The following is a 12,762-nucleotide window of genomic DNA, read 5'->3' on the forward strand; positions in this document are numbered from 1 at the left end:
GTATTGTTTGGGATATTGAGCTCTCTCTTGTCAGTTTTACCAGCTAGCCACCCCTGAGTTCACCACTGGAGAGAGGTTTAAGTCATGATAAATGCCTCCATCCATTTCAACTAACACATGGGAGCCTGGTACCCTGGAGTGAGGTCTATACATCTCACTCTATTCTGTATCCCCCCTCCCATCATGTTTTTCACAATTTTTATCACTTCTGTGTTCAGGGGTCCTCTCTTCTTCTTGACCTTTCAGCAAGTTAATCTCAGGTCATTAGTTGGTCATTTGTCATCGCTTGAACATTTGGGAGTGTCATGCCTGTTGTCCTCCATCCCTCCCTTTTAGATCCATCTCTCGCGTCTCTTCTCTAACCTCACTTCTGCTCCACTGGCGGGCCTCAAGGCCCTCTACTCCTCTCCCTTTCATTTTCCCCAAAGTGCTGATGGACAGCAAAATGCAAGGAAAGCCCGAGGAAAGGCTGTGAGGCAAAAGCGAGTGAGCCAGGAAAGGAGATACTTGAAGATTAAAGACTAACTCAGGGGAATAATCTACCTTCAAGGAATATCATTAAGAACAACTATAGTCATTATTTACAGCCATATAAATTGTCATATGGGTTGGGAAAATTTAGCAAGTCCTTTCCTGTGGTTAATGTTTAGCTTAAAATCATTAGGTCATGTGGTCATTATTGCTTCTGGCCCAACTCTAAATCAATGTGCCAAAACATAAACTGTGCAGTAAACAAATAGGTGTTAAATTAAGATACAATACAGCCAACCCTTCCAGTTTTTGCTAAAAAGATTATTATTGCTGTTGCTATTTCATCAGGCAGGCTAGATATCCAGTATGTCTCTCTGACAATTCAGCTGTTCAAGTGTTTTCATTTCTTCTTCATGTCCCACTTTTTTATTATGCATTCTTTTAAAATCGAATTAAGTTTCTGCATTTTGGTCACACACTTCTCTCTGCCATCAATTATGGTTCAGTCGATATTTCCTTTCAACGGTTACTCCGATTCCCACATTCTAAATTCACGTTTCTCGCCATTAATGACCTTTTCCATTAGGACAGTGTGTGAGGGAGCTTATTGGCCACCCAAGTCATAAATTCTGAAGCAGCAAACTAATAGATTATTCAATTAGAGAAGCACTGTTTGGATTGAGCAAAATAGAAGGAAGACTGGTGAGAGCAGCACTGTGGCCAATGCCTAATTCAAAACTAAACAATTGTGAACCAGAAAAACACTGACATGGCTACAGATGTGCAATCAATCCTCCTTCTCAAAATGACAACGATCATGCATTTGTCCCTCCAAAATCATCTGTCTCATGACTATAGAATGCTTTATACAATGATAATCAAAGACAATCTTTGAGAATCCCTTAGGAATGGGTGTAAATACCCTTCATCCATCCCAGTTAAAATGCTCATCGTATGGTTTGAGAAACAGTTTGTAGAACCTTATGGTGAAATATTGGGGGGGGGGGGGGGGGGGGGTGAAGTTTCATAATTTTTTTGCAATCTCTTTTTTTTAGAACACAATCTTTTTCTTATAGAATGTGCCAAGATTTTCAAGTTTATACTGGACGTCCTTCATCACAGCTTGAAACATGTTAATGGTGCTCACCTGAAAGCCTGAGGCTCAGATCACTCAATAAAATTTCTGTTCCTGACATTGATGTTATTTTATCTACTAACAGGCAAATACAGAATTCAGTTTTCAGTAACAGGTTCAGACAAGTTTTAAAGACTGAATAAATATATCCGGCACATCTTCAGAGTCCAGCCACAGAAACAGATGCCAGAAGGGGTCGGAACCATTCGAGAGTAGATTCTTCACTATGTTATATGTTCATGTACAAATATTATTGACTCCAATTAACCAGCGTTGTCTTCTGAAAGGACATGCCATCTTAATAATGCCGACCTTCCCGGATGTCAGTGAACCTCACCTTAGTTGTTATCCTTGTCATATCAGCAGTTCTGCAGTGAGCTGTAAAAACAGCTCTTTTCACACAAATAACCTTGTTATTAGCAAAATTAAAATGTGTTGTAAAGACTGTAAGCATTATTACTGAATGTGTTAATGATATTCTATTTTACCCTTGTAATCAGTCTCTAGGGTACCTCAAATCAGAGGGTTCTGTAACTTCATACATATGTTAACAAAGTGCTAACAAGCCTCCTTCAAGCTCTCTTTGTATAGATTTCTTAAAATTAGAACTTGTACCCTCAGCAGCATTTAATTGATGCACCACGATGGATTCTTGTGAAACTTTGCAAAGAGGTAAACAAAGCCTGGCAACGGGCCAAAGGCAGATGAGGTAAGAAGTTAGAGGAGAGGAAGCATCGAAGGTGGAAATATGGGTTCAGGCAATCTGCGAGAGGTCACCACTCTGTCGCTCTGGTCGTCTCTGTGAAGTTAGACACATGAGCTCCACGATGGATTGAGAGGCCTCTGTAAATGAGTGTGACAACGATCACACGATCCCTCCATGTTTCAGTGGCTCCAGAATGACGCATCCGTCAGTTACAGTCTTATGATGGAGTGTGTGCTTTTCTGCGCGCTTGCGCACATGAGTGTGTGTGTGTGCACTGCTGAGAGGTGGCTCCAAAATAACACACACACACACACACACACACACTCTCAGGGGGATGTATTGAGCCGTTATGAGTCCTTGGTTTGACGTGCCGTCTGGTCTCAATTTTCACCTTCTTGCTTTCGTGCCCATCATTGCAATATCCACCGTTTCCAAGAACGTGAGTGTGTGTGTGTGTGTGTGTGTTTTGGTGGTGTTGTGGGGTGTGTGGCTGTAGAGAGGGCAGTTAGGAAGAGAACTGACAGCAGCTTGTCAGAGATAAAACACATCTGAAGGTGTGATTGGTCTTAAAGGCTTCAATTCATTCTGGATCACCTTGTGTGCCCGTGTGAATGTTGCGTCTCAAGTTTGTCGTCTTTGTTCCTGTGGCTTTTTATCTCCACTATCTGAAATATCTTGGAGTGTCTTGGGTCATATATTTTTTTAAAGTTCCTTAATCCTTAAAGTTCCTTAAAGATGTCCAACACATGCATGTATATAAAGGACCTGAATAGCAACTACTTCCACCTTAAATGGTGTTAAAAATATCCAAATGTTATTTGAACTGGAGATTATGAAATGATCGGAGGACTCTGGTGAAATGAGCACTAAAGTCTGGCTCTTGATTTAAAGCTCATTTTTTTAAAGCAGACCCAGGGCAGGCATTGGATTATATCATCTCATCTAGTCAAGGAATGTTTTCCTTGAGGAGCAGGGGAGGAAGCTCAGGAGAGGATGGTCTTGGCATCCTTTCTGACACTGCTGTCCCCCACAATCAGGGCAAAATGGAGCCAAAAAAAGAGACATGTCACAATTGTTCAATTGTTCATATCTTCCCCTCAGTGAAGGTTGAGAAGCGTCAGCGTTCAGGTTTCTGTGCTTTCGGCAGGTCTTAATTGGCTTGGTGACAACTGCTTTGCCATTAGGGTCGACTTTGACAGGCTGCTGCACAAACTGTTTCTGCGTTCTTATATAACAAATTAACACAAACGTGCTGTCTTCACCAGCAGCAGGGCCGGCGGCGGGCTGCATGCTCAGTGCCTGACTTCCTTCTTCAGCTGCAGCATTCCCATTGTGAGAGGGCGTTACATCAGGGAAAGCAGATAGAGCTCATTGAATAAACATGGTGGGCTCAGCACGGAATTTGCGGTTGAGAAAATCCCATCGTGTGTGTGTGTGTGTGTGTGTGTGTGTGTGTGTGTGGTGTGTGTGTGTGTGTGTGTGTGTGTGTGTGTGTGTGACGTTTTTTCCAGAATGATGTGGCTCGGGAATACTCGCAGTCTCTATTAAGCTCATCCCACCCCCTTATGAAGCCAACCTGATGCAACAGTTTACCAGCCCTCACTACTGGCTGCTGTTAGCCATGATCAAAGCACTGCCCATCTCTTTGTCTTCTAACTCCCTCTTTCTTTTGGCCTCCTCCATTTCTAATCCAATGCCCTAACGCTGACTCATTTCATCAATATTCTTTTCCCTTTTCCCACTCTCACTCCCCCCCCCCCCCCCGTATAATGTCGTCAGATGCTGATCAAAGGACTGTCGCTCTCATTTGCTCGGCCTCTTCAAGGCTTTTTAGCTAACAGACTGTGGGCTTAATGAATGCTGCGGCTTTGTTTGATAAACTACTACAGATGTTACATGCTCTGCAGACATACCTGATGAATGTCGTGACTGCGCACAGAGGCTGCACATGAGATATGACAGGCAGGCGATGCCACAGTCATCTTTCAGGAGCCACAGATAAACTTTGGAGATCCATTACCTCAACATTATTCAAATGGCTTCATTTTTCATTTTAATATTTTTTGCCCTTCCAAATTTTAGGGTTACATTGGCAGCCATCCCATGAAAAGAATTAGCATAAAGCCACACGACCCCCACAGAAAGTGCATCAGCATCAGTCCAGGAGCAAAAAGCCTTTAAACACAGCAAACTCTGTCAGATATGTGTCAAAAGGAGGGATGCACACATGCACTCACGGATGGTGACAGAAATGGTTTGGCTGCGAGGAGGCGACTGTAAACGTGTGACATCGAGCTCACCGAGAAAATGGCCATCCGACCCCTTCTCACACACACACACACGCACACGGAAACAGAGATTGTCAGGAAGCAGAGTAGCAGTGCCAAGGCAAATGAACCCGCTTGAAATGCAATTCCCGTAACCCCGTAAACACGCCACAACATGCACACAAACACACAAAGTCTGGCTGAGCAGTCCCAGCTTTCTCATTACAGCTGATGGATAGATTGAAGATTGGGAGGTGGGATAGAGGGTGAAAAGTGATCAGGAACTAAAGAGTGAAGGGAAGAGAACAGAGGTGCAATTTGAGGTAAAAAGAAGGAAACAACCACAATAATGTGAAGGAGTGGAAACAGAAAGATGATGGGGAGAGAGCAAGGGATGATGGGAGATTGTGTTGAGAGCTGTATTAGACACTGTATGGCGGCGATGGGATTAGATAGAGTGTGTGTGTGTGTATGTGTGTATGTTTCTCTCTCCCACAGTGGAAATTGTTGTCGGCAGGACCCCAAATGACTGTTTTCCTGCCTGACAGAAGATAACAGAAAAAAAATACTAACAAGGGAGCATGATAGGAGGAGAGAGATGACGGTGGGAGGATAAAGGTAAACAGAAGGAGAGATGGATGTGGACAAAAAGGAGAGAGGAGGGTTTAAAAGTCACAGATCATTGGCATGAATACATGTTATCTGTAACAATATTGACTTTAACCATCAGGCTGTCAGCAACATGCTCAGTATTTCCAATTCTTGATGAATGAACGGTTGATAATGTGACTGTAACTCTTGGAAATGATTTGGGTTTTTTAAAATCCTGACATGGTCTTGGCAGTTATGGTCCAAGAATATAAAGGCCCAACTGTTTCAGGAAGTACAAGAACTTTATACGCATAACGTACCTGTTGATTCATACAAAAAATGATGTTTGATTCCAGGTGAAAACAAAATGAGAAATGGCAAGAGAGGGTTAATGTTAGCCTTCAGCTGTGTTATTTAGGCCCGTCCAGTTCCCATCTGTGCTCAAATTCAACCAGCCCACATTTGAAAGAAAAAAAAAGACATCCAAAGCAAGGTGAAAGAAAAGGCTCCACTTTGCTTCTTTTGCAGTGGTGGTGACATTGCCCTTCAGAGTCTAATGTGTTTTGAAAGAGGTGACCATAAAATGGAGGCAGACACATTCACAGTGGGCTGGCACATAAATAACACACCTGAGAGGTTGGGGGGGCAACAGACAGGAAACCTTCAAAGCAGCAAAAATACAGTAAAACCTTACATACAGTGGGAACCTTCCTAAATGTGCATGATATGTGTGTCTAGAAATGATCATTTCACTCTAACGATAACGAATCCTGCACAGGTGGCAGATGACCCCAATTGACTGGATCTGATCCGGCGGCTGAAGATTTGCTCCATCATGCATGCAAATGCTGTGCTTACCTGCAGCTCTAGGGTGAAATATTTATTTATTTATTTGGACAATTTGTTTTCTTCCTGGTGCAATCGTGCAAGTGCAGACTGGCATGGCTTCCACCAAAAAAGAGTATTTAAAGATCGGTGTTTTAGATCTTTGAACAGATCAACGCTGAAAAGAAAAGAGATGCATTTAGCAAAGAGCTTTCTTTAGTAGTGGCTCGTATGATAAATGACAGAGGGTGTTTTTGTGTGTCTCCGTGATGTGTGCACCAAAAGAAAGGAAGAATAAGGTCTAATGGCCTCGCTTTTATTTCACCCCTGAGTGGAGGAAAGCAGTTAATGACCTCCCCGGCTCCTCTCTATCTCCGTGTCAACAGACACAAAGGCCTAAACATTAGGAGGAACTCACCACTTGATTAGTTTTCGTCCATTCGGTGCCAGGAATATGTCATCGGCGTGTCATCAGATGAGGCTTGAGTCGAGTGAAGAAGGTAGAAAGAAAAACAAGCAGAAAAACTGGCTAATGGTGTAGTAATACTGTGAGGTTCTACCTGTGTGCTGGAACAGAGGACTACAACACGCCGTGCTCTAGGATCTATCCCAATAATAAAAATGACCGCTGCACGTGTAACATCCAGACCATCTGGTAGAGTTAACTGGTCAAACTGGACCAGCGTCCTTTGCTATGGACAGGTCACCACTGGTTGCACAGACTGACAGGTGTGTGTTTTTGTGTACATGCCTGTGTCTTCTTCAGGGATGTCTGGACACACTGATCTGATCAATTGCCTCTAAAAGAGGAGAAAGCTGGAAAAAGAAGAAAGATAAGTGGGTCATGTAACAGGTAGACTGACAGGAGGTCGTGGGGACAACTGGGATGAGGCACAGCATGAGGGGAAGCGAAGTGACAGCCGCGGCTTTGCAAGCAGACCTATAGGAAGTGGAGGAGAGGCTGATAGAACAGGACTTGAGGGTTGAAAGCAGCATGGAAGGAGAGGAGACTGAAAGGTGACAGGAATACTTGGGGGTGACAAGAGTGGGTGAGGGCACAAATGACAGAAAGAGGCTACAGGGGGTGACGACATGAGGGAGGAAGCTTTCATGGAAGAAGGCACAGAGAAGTAGCAGGTGGGAGGCTTACGGGAGGTCAGAAATAAAGGGCACCACTAAAGGTTGGAAGAAGAGGCTGTGAGCAATGACACCAAGAGTTATGGAGGGAAAGAAGCAAAGCAAAAGCCGAATGTTCCAGCTCTAGCTGTGATGCCCTTCACCTCCCGTAATCTCTGTTCCTCCCTCAGCTACCAGGTACGTCTGTGCGCGTGTGTGCGCCATGAGGGTGCATCAGACAGGAACGGAGGCCTCCCAAGACACTTGCCCTACTGTAGCTCCAGTGGTTTTCAGGCAGCAAAGAGCTCGGAGGGCTCTCCCAGAGTGACGAGCCTCCACAGCAACCTTTCCACCAGGCCGCCTGTCAGTCAGTGTTTTCTGTTTCAGCTCATGCCAAGAGGAAGACTCACAGAAATAGCAAGCTCCTCGTCTGTTGCAAGAGTGATGCCTCAATCTTTTGCATCCTGATTCTGGAGAACAGCCAAAGCAACTCGGCGCGTCTGGCTCATTTAACAGAATCAAGCACAAACCCACCGGATGCTTCAGAGATTTCTACTGAACACATTGCCAGCGTGTGTAGACGGCTGTGTGTTTCACTTCAATCGGACATTTGACATCGTTATGATCAAACAACAGCCAACAAGACTTTCAGAAGTCGGCAAAATATCTGGTTTATTGGCAAAATTGGAAACAACAGTAAGTGAATATAATATCAGCAAACTTTAAAATAGTGTTTGCTGATAAGAACTTTTCTTGGTCTCTGTTTTATTCTATTAAATCTGATGATTAAAAGACCTTGTTAATATTTGCAGTAAATATTCGGGTAAATCGTTGCCTTTTGCATCGAGGAATGTTTCATTTCATAACAGTTGGGTAGTGACTGATTCCCTTAAATCAGAACTAAGATAGCTTTAGATGCACATGTGTTTGTGCATGTGTGTGTGACCTATTTTAGCCACAGCTGTCTGTGAGTAGAGATGTTCACTGCAGCATACAAATGATGTCAAAGGCCAGAGAGGGCTGATTAAAGCCAATGTAACGGAGATAATGTCAATCAATTCTGCCACTAAATGCAGGTTTGCTAGTCAAGCAAATGCTGTCAGATCACTATGAGTGTCTGCTGGGAGAGAACCAGAGTTCCACACTTCTAATAGTGCTAATACTTTGAATAATATGATGAAATAAATGAATTTCTCCCCATAGTCTGCATCTAAAGTTAAAATTTCACCATGTTTGACTGAAATACATTTATATACTGGAGCTTAAATAAAAGATAATGAGAAGAAAAATCTAACGTTTAGACATTCAACCTAAATTATCCATTTGTCTGTAATTCAAAATAATTCCAAGCTTTGATTTGATTCCCACATAGAATATTTGAAATTAAAGTAATTAAATAACAAAACTGAGTGTGGCTGCATACTGTTGTGATATTGAACTTGAACATGGCAGAAAACAATCAGTATATACTTTATCCCATTTTCTCCTGAACATACAGCCTGTGGTGGTTTTCTGCCTGATTTCATTTCATTCTCACTCCTCTGCGCTAAATATAATCCAGATTGTCGTAAACTTTATTTCTGCTTTAATTAGAGGGAGCCAAACTTGTACCGCTAATCAAAATCCTCCTGCCTTTTCTCACAAGCTGGGTTTCACAACACAGCGTGCAGGACAAACGGATGTTTTCTCCCTCCTGGAACAGAGACAGATTTACATAAAGCATTGATGCAGCACATCAGAAAACAGACTCTCATCCAGGATATCCAGCTCCACCCTGGTGGGCCTCCATATTCTCGAACAACACGATACCATGGGTTAGGGTGCACAAGCTACAGTGCATTTGATGCCTGTTGTGGCCGCATTTCACCGTAACCTGCTGATCCTTTAAGTCCATTGCCATCATGTCTTGGAATATAAATCCACCATCCCTGCTGTGCTGCTGCTATCACAAGCCCAAAGGTTCACAGCCACTCTGAGGACTTGAACCCTGCGCCAGATGCATGGGGTGAACTTTCACCCTTTGAGCTGCTGTGCTCCTCCACGGAGGAACGTGGGATTTTTTTTTGTTTTAATATTTAATAAAATAGCATTAAAGTACCACAGGTAGCAGAGGCCCGAAGGTAAACAGCTAATGAATTCCCTCTCTCCCTCTTGGACCAAATCATCCAAATAGCAACCGGCACCTCCGGCTCAGAGGCAGACGGATGGCACAGATCCAGGGAGAGAGAGCGAGAGTGTGGAGAGGGGTAGCAAGAGAGGTGGGTTTAAAAGAAAGAAGAAAGAGTGGAAATGAATAAACAATAGAAGCAATAGAGAGAAATTGGGTAGTGGTGATTTATGGCATAGCTAATAAAGACCTTAAAAACATCTGAATCTGAAGGACTTTGTCACATTTGATATTGCAACAAAGTTCTACACCATTTATTAGTTTCCATGTTGTCTTCTCAGAAGGTCCAACCAGAATCCGGCCACACGAGCTGAGATCTCGCTTTCATGTTACCAATTAGCCAAAAGGATGTCCAGCACAGCCAAAGATTTGAACTAAAAATAAAGGCTTTACTTCAACGCTTAAAAGACTCATCGTCAACGTGTGCCAGGGTCGTGGCATTTCAAAGCATACAAGCGGGTTGCATCCCCTGATACTCTCCAGTTTGTTTTTAATGCACTTTTACATTATACAAATGGTTTTCCTCTGAAATTTGAGGGTGTACTTTGTTCTGAGTGGCTGCTTTGTTCGGAGCCTTCTTGCATTGGCTGTCACCTCCTCTCCTCAGAGGTGGTCTGTGGGCCATGAAGGTTGCTGTCATGTGCTTTTAATTGATTGCTGTGGCAGCAGGATATTTTCACATAACAAAGATCATGTTCCTTTTACACATTTTCCTTTGAGTCAGGTTCATATGATGAATAATATATGAAATAAAACTATTTTTAGGATGAACATAGGCTCAGAGGATGGTGCAGCATTCCTGTTTCTGTATTTGTCGGATAAAATAAGCTCAGTGTTTGTCTTCTCCCCACAGTTTTTATGTCAACTTATTAGCTTTTGTGTTACTGGAGTTACTGGGGTTCTGTTTGCTGGGCTGTCAGGCAGTGATTACCAGCGTTTAAAGTTCAGCAGTACATCAACGTTTGACTTCGCACATAAATCTGCACGCGGGGTTGAGCCGATCGTTGCTGCAGCTCCTCTTGATGCAACGCACAGCAGAGCAAACCAGAGCCGATGGAGCCATCAGCCGCGGCCCCTCGCCACCCCAAACAGGCTTCGTGTCCACATTGGTCCAAGTCCAGATTGAAGGCGGCTAGTGTGAAGTCCATTCTGAAATCAGACCCGTGTTAACGCAGCTGCTGACGACTGACGACGTCCTGTCTGTGGCTCAAAAGACGCCGCAGCTGCGCAGAAATGCTCTGATAAGCGTGATGGCGAGACACTGGTCGCGGCATTTGCAAGTTAAGCCTCCTTCTTTACGCTTTCAGACCTGCAGACGTGAGCGGCTCTGCTGCCGTTTGTCAGGCCAGTAATGCTTCTCGCCAAACGTCCCGAATGCAAGATTTACAGCAAGCCATCAATATGTCACAATAGGGGAAGAGTAACGGGCAGTTAATCTGCACGCTGATGCTGCTGGAAACGACTGGAGCGCAGAAACAGCGTCTGCATGCATAATCTCCCCAGAATAGGAACTCTAACTACATTTTGTATGCAGACTACATGCCCATGCAGTCCTAATTATGTTGAGGGAAGCTTGCATGCGTTTTTGCATGTGTGGTATCGAATGTCAGAACTTATGAGTCAATTAACTGACAAATGAGGTGATTATATTGAAAGAGTGAGAAGACCATTCATGACCCACTTTGTTATGTGAAAATATCTCTTAAATAGCATCTTTAAAAAAATCAAACGTGTTTTCCACAAACACAAATGGTCTACTGCATTTATGACTCGTCGGCTTGGCTGATCAAAGGAGCTGTGAAGAGCCTGTAAGCCTTGAACAGCCCCGTGTGGTCGTTATTTAAGTATAAAGAGATCACAAGTGTAAATCTACCAGCAAAGAGGAGGAAGGACACCTGGAGAAGAAATGCGTCCTTCAGAGGAAGCTTTGTCAGCTCCTGAAGTAAAAAAGGAGGCTTATTTACCTTTTACTGATGGGTTTTTATAAATACCACTGCAGCTCATCGATGACTTCAGGAACAAAACGCCACAATCTGCACTTATTCTGTATTCCATCTATTAGGCTTTATTTGGGATATAGGAGCTGCATGGCTGTAATGACCTGCTGGGAGCAGCTTGAAACGCGGCCTCGTTCATAAATGAGCTGCCGCTGATGTTCAGCATGAAATAACCTTCCACACGCTCATCCGCAGCAAACTGAAGTCCTATTTCCCGGGTCCAGCGTGAGCTCCAGGTACGCAGCGGCGCGCTTTGATTTCAGGGAGCTGACAGACGAATATACAGAATAATCAAGCCACCCAGCTGTCAGTCAAACCTGCGGTTCCGAGAGCTTTGCCTCGACGTCCTCTCACCTTGCTGAATTGTTCAAGCTGGGTGAGGGAAGAGGGCACGTCCACGTGCATGCTAAACACATGTTTTCCCATCTTCATGTCTTTTTCTGTTGCATTCTGACCTTTCACAATAAGACCGATAAGAAATTTGATAAAAACCCACTTTGTGACATGCACACCTTGAGTTTTTGGGCTGTTATAGATGGCGTGATTGCAGTTTCTGAAAATGACACCTGGAGACAATGAATGAGATTCAACCCTTTTGTGGAAACAATTACCACAAAGCCTATTCTGACTCTCATGATCGAATGCTGTGAGCACAGTGTTGTCAGTTTGACTTTGATCATTATTCATTTTCAGATCATATGATGGACAGATTTCCTGTACTCACCTTAAAAAGTTCAAAGAATTCTCAGAGGAATCCAGATTTCACCCAACAGATCCGAGGATTTGTCTGCTGCAGCATAACTCTCCAAATTTAGGATTTCATGCCCGAACCCATCAAAATAGTTTCTGCATTCTGCTCTGCACATTTCTAGCATTGCGGCTGTGGTTTTGATGCCAAAGTTGAGAATTTAGTTTTTGGGGGGGACCTTGTGTGTTTGTTGGAACAAAACATACCAGCAAGGAGAGAGAATGGGAAGACTGGGCCTGCCCAGGAAAACTGCGCCTGCAGCCACGGGATGCAAAGCCTGTCCTGCAAACGCCAGCTCATCGTGTGCCTCCTGTTCAGAGCCGCCACTTGCTTTTTTGGGACAGGTCCGAGATGAGCCACAGGCGGATTCTGCCTTTTGATCGTATATCAATAGGCTAAACACGACCTAATTCACAGTTGCGGCACTTCCAGACCCGCCTGGTGGAGTCCAGCTCACTGAAGGGGCAGAACTATTATGCTAATTTCCTTCTTTTTATTCCTCTCTATGTCTTGCTGCTATGACCTCCAGCAAGTAACACCCCTGTTTTTATGCTTCCTTTCATCACATGGACACAATAGCTGTTTTCTTATCCCCTCTTTTCATCCCCTCATCTCCCCTCTTATCTTGATTCCTCTCTGTTAAATTCAAATAACCATTTTGTGCGATATGGCAACAAATAAATAGCCTACTAATCCAGTGTGATGAAACCCTAAATGAAAATACTATCACTGGGGTTAT

This window comes from Takifugu flavidus, chromosome 11 (genome assembly GCF_003711565.1).
Source record: "Takifugu flavidus isolate HTHZ2018 chromosome 11, ASM371156v2, whole genome shotgun sequence".
Lineage (NCBI taxonomy): Eukaryota > Metazoa > Chordata > Actinopteri > Tetraodontiformes > Tetraodontidae > Takifugu > Takifugu flavidus.